Below are 10,236 nucleotides of genomic sequence, written 5' to 3'. Positions count from 1 at the left end.
GGAGCCTGTCTGTCTGCAGGAACCATGAGATATACAGGCTTAGCATCCCAACAGTCTGTGAGGTGACATGTATGGCTCTGCACCTCCACTCACACGGCCAGGTCTCGGGTGCAGAGGTGAGGTTCCTCTGTGGCACCTGAGCCCTGCAGGTCTCTGTATCCCAGACTTCGGAAAGATTTCTTCCTGGTGTAGAATGGTCTTTTAATGATTTTCCTTTTCTAACATTCATGTACATTTTGTCCTTTCAACTTACTGATAAATGCAGCAGCCTGCTTTCCATTTTCACAATGTGTTTTGCCCATGACATCAGATGTCAAGAGTTGCAGAGGCACTTGGAAAGCTCTCAGCATACATGCGCTGCCCCAGACCACACCTTCTCCTTGAGGAATTCCCAGGCTTTCAACTTGAGTCTGTGATCTCTGTAAACTCTTGTCTGTGATATCTGAATGTTTGTAATACTTCTCATTGTTCAGGATCTAGCACCGTCCAAGTGCATGGGGTGGCTTGCCATTCACCAGCAGATATGTGCCAGGCTTCCTCCAGCAAATCTTCCTCACCTTCCCAAGCTCTCCTGCACATGCTGGCAGGCTGTCAAGGAGAGCTGGGGGGCAGAAAATCACGGCCCCCTCAGCAGTCAATAGAAAACTTTCCAGTGGCTTTTGCTGAATCCATGCCATGCCTTTCATGTGGACATCTCGCCCCCCACAGTGCTTGGGCAGCATCCCAGCTTGGCCCGGATGAGGACTTTGGCTTCTCCTTGTTGTAAGCTGCATCTATGTGTGGTGGATGCTGCCGTGGCCAGGTGGAGAGCACAGGGCTCGCTTGGTGCTGGTGTCCTGCTGTGTCAGCCACTGGCCACCTCTTTTAGATCCAAACAGCTGCAAGGCTGTGGACCCTGAAGGAGACTGTAGATGAGAACAGAAAGGCATCGCTTTCAAGCATACTTGCTCTGGGCATGAGAAAGATTAAGTCTTCAAATTGTGCCTGGACTACTCAGTGCTCCCTAAGCTTTGGAGCAAGAAAAGGGAGAGCTTGTGAGTTCCAGTGAAAGAAAAAAACCTCACGGTACATAAATAAGATTTAAGACTAATGGAGCTGTAAGAACAATAATTGCAGAACTACATGCTGGTGAATTTTTATCACACAGTAATACATATGGTAACAGCAAAGAGAGTCTCTGATTTCTTTGCTTAATCATATGAAGTACCACACATTTATAAAAGCAACCATTCCTATTCTGTTATGCTGTTCAGAATATGTTTGAAAAGCACATTAAAGTGTGGAGAAGTGTCCAAAAAAGTTGGATTGGTCTGGTTTATGACTGACAGGAAAGGCCAAGCAATTATCTGAACTCCTGATGGGACAATTTTGTTCAGATGTATTTCGGGGTCAGGAGGCAAGGATTTCATCAGAGAGAGTTCTTCAGCTTATGAAACGTACAATGTGTCCAAAACAAGGTCTGAAGTTGATTAGACATAAGAATTCAAAAGGAAATGATTTACATGACAGCCCTGGATGTATCGTCCTCTCAGTAAGATCTGACCTCGCAAGGCTGAGATAACTTACTTATGAAATAGGACTTGTGGACCCAGCTAGGCGATTCTTTTTTTTTTTTTTTTTTTTTCATTATAATACTTTGCAGGGAGTTAGTATATAAATCTTCGTGAACCAGGTGAAAATACAGGAACAGTTACTCAGCTGGTGTAAATCAGCATATCTCCACCAACTGTGCTGGTTTACATCAGCACAAAACCAGGGCTGTGGTTTCTAGATGGGCTGAAAAGCTTTGCTGCATTTGGGTGCTATTTGTCAGGTGCTTTGAAAGAGGCATTTTTGGGCATTTTTGCTCCATTTCTAAGTAACTACCATGGACAAATGACAGGTTGCCATTTTTTTTGTCCACAAATTTTAGTGGAGCTCCTGTAAAATGATGCCAGTGTGATTGTGTTCAGCACCCAAGTCGCCCAAGCTGTCCAGGCTGCCCGGGTGGTACCGGTGTCTTTCCCTCTGATGCAGCACACACCACACGCTTGTGCAGCTTTCTCACAACCACTGGGCTCATGGGGTCTGCTCGGGAACAGATGCCAATGCCAAAGGAGATGGCTCCCTTGTCACTCCGGGCTTTGCCATGATGACCACACTGGGGACGTGCACTAGTAGGCAGCAAGAGGACAGTGCAGCATTTCCCTCTTCTTTATCACCTGGAAGCCACACAGTCTGAGCACCTTCACAGGGCAAGATCACATAGAAAGTATTAAAAAAAGAAGTTTTCCTGCATTTTCTCCTCTTCCTTCTTTTTCCTGTTACTTTTTTTTTTTTTTTCTTTTGTATTGCAGTAGACGTAGCAGCCTGTTTGCAAGTATTTTATCCTTGGTGCATTTCAATGTTGTTTATTTCTATGCCTTTTGCATTTTTGTCTTCAAATTCTGGCATGCACATAGAGCTTGCTGTGAAAGATGGAGAATGGATATTTTAAAATTCAAACAGGTTCACTTTTGCAAGCTTTCTTCTTACAGGTGAGATTCCTTTCTCACACCTTCTTAGAGGGCTTTGCAAAGGTCCCTCATGCTTTTAGCAAGACAGGCTTGATGTCTCTGGAAGATTTATTATGAGTCACAACTTAATCAAGGAACTAAGAAAGATTCATTTTTCATGCAACTTGTACAGCATCATCACCTGAGAGACTCGGCGCTAGTAAATCTTGTTGGCATACTGTGAAGGGTGATCCCAAATTTTTGAAGACTCCCCAAATGCAAGCTGAAGGGATACACTGCTTTATGTCTCCTTCCAAGCCGAAAAGAAATATGTTTGGGAAATAAGCCCTGTAGATGGTAATTTAATTTGGGGCAGATGTGCCCAACAGCTATGACATCATCCTAAAGCAGGTCTTTTCTCCTTCTCCGCTCCCCCCTGCCCAGCTTTACAGGAAAAGATATGGAACATAAAGGGATTTATCAGGTGTCTTATCATAAATGTGCTTTATATCCTGAAGTGCGTCTGTGAGCTGGTTCTCATAGGTAAAAACAGCTGTTAGCTCTGAATCAGGACAAATAAACAGAAGGAAAAAAAAAAGAAAAAGGTTGTGCACAGGAAAGGAAGAATTTCCAGCAATCATATATGCTGTGGGAAAGAAGACTAAAATCAAATATACGTCTCGTTTGCCTTTAAGCACGTGATTTCTTTTGCTGTCTGAACCATAGGTGAATTTGCTTTCTTCTGAAAGTGGATTCAGCAGCAAGCAGTGCTGCTTGCAGTGAACCTGGAGAGACTGTCTTCGGCTGGTAAATCAGGTTCCGTTCGCTTAATCATCGGCAGCACCGCCCAGGCAGCCAAGGGAGGTGTAAAGTAATGCTGCCTGTTGTGGTGGTCTCAGCTCTCTGACACTCCCCCCCCCCCCCAAACCTCCCACCCACCACCAAATTAATTTAACACCAATTAACGATTACCATCATGCCTGAGGCATCCCTCAGGATGGCAGAAGTTAGGTACCAGGGACCTGGGAAGTGCTCAGTGAATGTAGATACCTCCTGGGAGAAGACAACCCTGGACACTAAATCACAGCCTAGGATATAGGTGGATTTTCAAGTCTGAAGTCACAATTTAGTTGATTTTTAGGTGGCCTTGGTCTTACCCCAGAAGAATTATATTAGAAGGAAGAAACAAGGAGCTTTGAGGCGTAGCAGGCATAAAGGGATTTTGTAGCATGCTTTTGTAGGTGTAGCATGCAAGGCATTTTGTCTTCATTTTCTATAGGTGTATTGGGAAGCATGGAAGTCCCGTAGTCTTTTCTCAGAGGTTTTTTTATGTGAAGCTTTTTTTTTTTTTCTTTTTATGTGAAGATCTTTAGATTTTTCACAGAGCAGTAATGTCCAGTCTTTTTGCAAAAAGTGAAGAGATCTCTTGGCATGGGCAGCTTGCAAGGCAGAACATGTAAGGCGCCCCACCACTTCAGCCGGTGCTTGTGCCCCACCACGTGGAACATGCTTTCATCACATGATGGACAACCCCTGTGCTTTCAGCACCCAAACCCCATATGTTTTGTTGGGTAAGGGGGACAAGTGCCTACCCTGAGGAGAAAGGCTGCTGGGACAAGGCGTACTGCTTATCACTCTGTGGCACTTGCTAGGAGAACAAGATGGCCCATGCTGGTGCTAAGAGGCTGGGGGAAGCTCTTCATGTCCATAAAAGCATATATAGCTGCGCAAATGAACAAAGAGGAAGGAAAAATGCTAAATGGAAAAACCCCAAACCTAACTGCAATACTCGCTCGTTTTGCTCTTTAAACATATGAAGCCAGCAATGCTCACGGTGAATGCCAGGAGTATGAAAAGGCTGATGAAGGGTGAGCGCCAGCAGTCCCAGCCTTTCACACTCGTTGCTGCTGAATCATACATAACTGCACATAACTCCACATCGCCCCATTTGGGGCTGTGAGAGTCGTTGCCAAGACAGTGACATCTTCGGGCTTTCAGAGTGTGGAGAGCTGCACTGACCATTCTGAGGGAGCTGGGGGGGCAGGATTTAGGCAAGCACGACAGAAATATGTGTATCTGGGAAAAAAAAAAAGAAGAGATCAGGATAAAATTATTTTTTACTGCAGCCATTTAGGTCTTGGCTTTGTGGAAACTGTTTCAAGCCCTTCCTTAGGCGGGTCAGCAGGCCAATTCCAATGATAAATACAAAACTCTGAGATCATTATTCCCTTCTTGGATTTTAACTGATTAAAAGCTCCATTCTGTTTGGCTGGGATGCAGTCCAAAGCCCAGTGACCACCCTGCTGCAGCAAAATGCTGAATTAGGGTATTCTTGAAAACCTAAAACATCACTTATGCTTTTCCTGATAGGAAACAGATAAAAGTCCATAGTGACTCTGTCTTGAATCATTCGTGCCCCTGCAGTCATCTTCCTCTAGGCTTGATAAAATCCTCTTGCAGTTGAAGGGTGTAGCAGTTGGGACACTTGGTGCCAGTGGAGTTTTTTGGGCTGGGATTTCATCCCTTGAAGGCAGGGGAAGGCTGGCTGCTGGCCAGGCAGCGTGTGGGCAAAGCTGCTCGAAGCCCTGCCATGGGCTGGGGTTGTGTGGCTGCCTGAGCAGTGGCTAGGACACCCCTCTCCGTGCTTTTTGAAAAATTGTGGTCACCAAAATCTGGGTTGACCGCATCGTCTTCACTGGTGTTAGCATCATTGGCTGGATCTTGGTTAATGTTTTGCTTCCACAGGTTTTGATCTGGGGCATGAGTTCAGTGCATTTTCTAAACAGTCTGAAACACTGATTTCCAGCGGTCATGTATGTTCGGGCTGGAATATTTCAACATTAAACTCCACCTTACTTTGGATTTTAAGTGAGGATGAGCATTTCAGGACAAGAAGAAACTCAAGCCCCTTAAACCTATCCACCTCCACTGCAGTAGGTGAAACTTGCTTTCCACAAGAATTCCCAAGCATATTATGGCAAATTTCCCCAACCTTTCTGCAGCTGCATTGGCAGGCGTCCAGCAGGCTAAAGGCAGTATCAAATTGAATGTAAAGGTGCAATATACATAGCCCAGAGCTACCAGCACAAAAGGGTCTGCCCTGGATCCTGTAGCTGCAGAGGCCTCCATAGCACCCAACACACACCCGGCCCTGGGCAACCAAAATGTATATTAAAAATTATTTATCTCGTCCCTTATGATGAACAGCAACGTCCTGTCACTCCTGGAGGATCTTCTTCAAGCTCGTGCCTTAGGAGCACTGCCAGCCTTCTGTGCTCTCCCAGGAGGACGTTTCTCCTCCCTCTGGGGGATCCTCCACTGAAGGAGGTTTCCCCAAGCCGTGGTCATCTTTTTTGGTCTGGATAAAACAATGTCTCTTCATTTTCTTAACTCCCTGTGAGGGCTACATGTAAATGTTAATCCTGTCTTGAATCAAGGAGAATTCTTTTTACTTTGAAATGGCATCAGTATGACATCCCTCGACCTTTCTGGGGCTGCAGGTGCTGCTGCTCTCACTGCGGGCTGCTGGAGATTTGGGTTTTGGTTTAGAGGGGGCTATAGATGAACCTAGGTGTGAATGCAGGATGAGGGAAGCAGCCTTAGGATAGGCTGCTGCCTGTGTGGGATGCTGCCTTGCTGTCCTCCTTTCCCTTCTTAGCTGTTTCCTTGGGTGCTTGGTTGTAGCATTACAGACTCACAATCATTGCAGACCCCGGCATTTCTCAGCAGTAAGAAACATTGTACTTAATGATGGTTATAATGTGTTTTTTTACAGGTTTAAAATAGCAATTGCCAAAAATTTCCCTGACTCCAACTGATGCTTTGCAACTGGTTGGGCAGGAGTCCTCCTCACAGCCTGGCACGGGATGGCCAAGGTAAAACTGGTTTGAAGGAACAAGGGTGTTTCCTTTCTCTTGGCGACAGGCAGGGAGCAGCAATAGACACCTTGACTAGAGTGGGGCATTTATTTGGATGCCTCCCCCATGACTTCTTAGAAGGCCAGCTAAGGAAATACAGGCCAGATGAAATCATTAATCAGTGGGTGCACAAGTGGTTGAAAAACACGCTGAACTTATCACAGTTTGCCATCAAACTGAAAATTCATTTTTAATGGGGTCACCCAGGGTCTGTCCAGGGCCTGTTTCTGTTTGATATTTTCATTAGTAACTTGGATAATGGAATAAAGTATGCTTATAAAATCGGCCCATCACGCTAAGCCAGGAGGATTGCGAGCATATTGGGGCCCAGGATTAAAAGTCAAAATAGCTATGAAAAATCAGAGAGGTTTTCCAGAATCAACAAATGGAACCAAAGAGAGACACGTGCAACATGCAAGGAGGTCAAAAGAACTTGTATTGAAACAGGGGGGTAGCTGACCAGATGGCAGAAGAGACCTGGCAGTAAGCACAGACCGGGTGATCACAGCAACATCCACGACTGTACCCATGGGGATGGGAAAGCCAAGGGCTGGGTGGTAAATTCACGGCACTGGGAAATTCTCAGCTCAAGTGCTGCGTCCAGCACTGTGCATCACCTTTTAAGAAAGATATAGATGAAAAAGAAAGCCCTGAGAGACCAACAAGGGTGTTAGGAGGTTTATAAAACCTGACCTGTGCAGAGAGGTTGAGCGATTTTGGGGCTGTTTAGTCTAGTGAAGAGAAGACGGATGGGTCTGCAGGGAGCAGATAACAGCCTTCAAAGATTGCTGTAAAGAGGATGAAAATATGTTGCCTTGACATCCACTGAGAGTGGGACAAGGAGTAATAGGTTTAACTGGAAGGGAGATTTAGATTAGATATTAGGACAAACTTCTAAACTATAATCAAAGATAAGCTCAGGAGCAGGCTATTTTGTGGGCTGGGGAAGCACAGTCATTAGAGGTTTTTAAGAACAAATTAGATGAACATCTGTCAGAGACAATCTGTTACATCTTGTCTCACCTCAGTGCCAGGGAATAAGCCACTTGGCCCTACCTTGCTAAGATTGCTTTATCTTTCCCTGCAGTGATTTCCTGGAGTTTTGCAGGAGCTTAGGGAGCTGTGTCAATATCTCTTGGTCTACTGCTCAGGAAGCTGAACAGCTCTGGCAGAAGGAAAACACAAACATCTACCTGGGACATAAGTAACACGAGCACGTTGTGGCTGGTACTTACACAGGCATTAGCCACAGCTGCATGTCTTTGCTTATAGAGCAAAACATTGCAGAACTCCACTTAAATTCAAGCTATCCCTGAGCTTCCTCACTCACTTGGATCCTTCCTTAACACATCTCCTAAGGCACCTGAGGGCAGTGATGAAGTTCTTCTCTCAAGCCTTATTCCTGATGTTTAAGTAGGTTTGGTACCCAGAGGAGGCTCTCACAGGAACCATCTAACACCATAGTACTGAGGTTATAAATTCAGTCTCCACAGCATAGTTCCTAATTAACATGCTAAAAAGTAAAACATCAAAGTTGCAAATGGCGAAGGCAACCATACTGCATTGTACATCAAACCGGTTGTACACTGGTAATTCATTGTCTTCCTCTTTCTCTACCTTTTTTCAGTGTGATAGAGCCTGTGATAAAATGTGCTTTAAAAAGCAGATGGTTAAACAAGATGTTCCATCTGCTTACTATTATAGCTTCTGCCCCAAGCTGTGAATCAGTGCCTCTTCACTGCAACAGCCCAGGATTATTGGAGCATATAGGTTTGTGTTCTAGGAAACAGTAAAAAATGTCTACTCAGTGATAAATAGTTGCTTCTTCTTTAGAAGCACTTGTTATCACCTCCTCATACCGAATATTTTTAGTACTAGCAAAGTATCTTCTTTTCAGCTCCCTTGAGGCATCTGCTCTCCATATGGCAGACTTGCCTCTGCTTCTACAGCCTGTTTCTGGGAAGGAGACTCCTGATATGACAAATTGGAATTATTTCCAGGTCTTCAAACACTTCACTAGTTCCTGACTCATGTAATTGAGCCTAACAAATTCTGCACAACTGTACATGTTTTAATCCCTCTTGCCTACCTAATTTTTGTCATATTGCTTCCGCTGTCAGCAAGCTGCCCTTAAAACATCGACACAAGGCTGTCGGTGGCAGAGGGTCTCTTAGGAGCCAGAGCTGGTGCTGAGCCCACCCAGGGTACATCAAGCCCCTGAGCCATCCTGCTCCTCTGCTCCTTGAAGGAAACCTGCTGGAAGCAGTATGGTCACCCCATCCCAGCTGTGATGGTGGGGCCGCTGGCACAGGAGCACAGCTCCTTCGAGCGTCCATGCCATCTCCTTAGCAGTGTGGCTCATGTAGGAAAAGTGTAGCCATCCCACTGCTATGGGCCACGCTGTTTGCTTTCTGTGGTTTCTAAGCCCCGTTTTGTGGAGTGAAAGCTCCTTCTGCAATCACACAGAAAAGGGACAGCATTTTTTTTCCCCTTTGGTTTGGCAGCGAATGACAGAGGATGGATCAAGAGCTAAAAAATAATCACTCGTGTTTGTGTGTTGTGTGTATATCTATAGTTACCCTCTTATTCCCCATTGTAACCTGTGATATATGCATACTCTCTGACCTCACACTATAAAACACATGCACTACTCAAATATATTTCCTCATGTCTTACTCTAGGAGCTGTCAGTTTGAATTCTTCTAGAAGCTGTTACAGTACAAAGAGACACAAAGCTCTGTCAAGTAACTCGTTCTGCACAACAACATGATATTGCAAGTAACAGCAGAGGAAAACCACACAGTTGATACTTTAAGGGCAAGACCTTGACAGAAAATCAGTGGACAGCACTGAGTACTGATACCTCTGACTGGTAATGTTTGCATATTTTAATAAAACTCAGAGCACTCATTCTCCTTCCATGCTTACAGAAATCAGGGAAGTGCCACGTCAGCTGATGGGAAGAGATCTGTGTGTGTGGGGAGGAGCAGCACCAACGCCCTGTGGAGCTGCAGAGAAGCGGGGAGTGCTCCATGTCAGCGGACCCCGCATCATGCTGGCCCCCCAGCACATTGCCAGTCTTAAGTTATACCAAATGAGCTGTAATTTTGTCTTGAAAATCTAATGCTTTAAACTATCCACAAGGTATTTTTTCTAAGATCTATAGCTAAAACTCCAAGGATATAATATGTGGCCATGAGAAATGCACCTAGCCATACTATCTTTTCTACAGTACATATTAAATCCTTCTTAATTGGAAATAAAAGAAGTCAATTGTTTGGAAGCTGAGTGCCACATACAAAGTACCTAGAGACAAGAAAAGTACTACAGATCCTATTGAAAATACTGGGGACAAAGTAAAAGCAGAGTAATTCAGGTGAAAAATAAAATCTGAGGTGAAAAAACTTCAGTGTTTTTCTTAAGTTTTTCGTTAGTGAGAAACTGACCTACCTGTCATTTTATGCTTTAAGTAAGATATATGGAACAAAGATTTTCTTTCTTGCAAATTAAAATAATATGTGGAGTTGTTTTTTTGAGAAAGCTCAGAAATCTGTGTTTTATGGAGATGGAAATAAACTTTGCATATGAAGCAGTAGATAGGGCACATTCAGCAAGCATGTTATCGCTTAGCTTCTGCATATAAGACAGTTTCTGTGGCTAAACGATATGAAATGTTTCAGTAATTCATTGCATCATTAAGGACATAAAGGGCACAAATGTGTCAAACTGAGTACGCTGTTTTGTCTCAACTTTTCCTACATCCAAGGTTACAGCAGGACAGTTCAGTGGCATGTTCCCAAACACTGAACCATTGCCAACATTTTCTTAATGGGATTAAACTGTGC

Source organism: Falco biarmicus, chromosome 3 (genome assembly GCF_023638135.1).
Source record: "Falco biarmicus isolate bFalBia1 chromosome 3, bFalBia1.pri, whole genome shotgun sequence".
Taxonomy (NCBI): domain Eukaryota; kingdom Metazoa; phylum Chordata; class Aves; order Falconiformes; family Falconidae; genus Falco; species Falco biarmicus.
Note: the sequence above shows the minus strand (reverse complement) of the source record.